The following is a 330-nucleotide window of genomic DNA, read 5'->3' on the forward strand; positions in this document are numbered from 1 at the left end:
ATATTTATACTAATAAAATATCATAAAAAATATTAAAAAATTGATGATACAATAAATGAAAATGACAAGTTAGTACTAAGAAATAAAAGAATATATGCTAATATAAGTTGGAAGTTCAAGGAGAGTGCGTGTAATGTGAAGTTGGCAACTTGGCATGGAGTTTGGATAAGCTTGAACTCCTCTATCCTATGCCGTACCATAAGTAGTTGTTATCCATCACCCAAAAAAGCACTTTCCATACATCTATTTGGAAAACAATAGTTATTTTTTAATCTACCATTTTCCAGTGTTTGAAATTTTATAATTTAAGTATCAAATGGACATCCCTAC

Source organism: Arachis ipaensis, chromosome B07, assembly GCF_000816755.2.
Source record: "Arachis ipaensis cultivar K30076 chromosome B07, Araip1.1, whole genome shotgun sequence".
Lineage (NCBI taxonomy): Eukaryota > Viridiplantae > Streptophyta > Magnoliopsida > Fabales > Fabaceae > Arachis > Arachis ipaensis.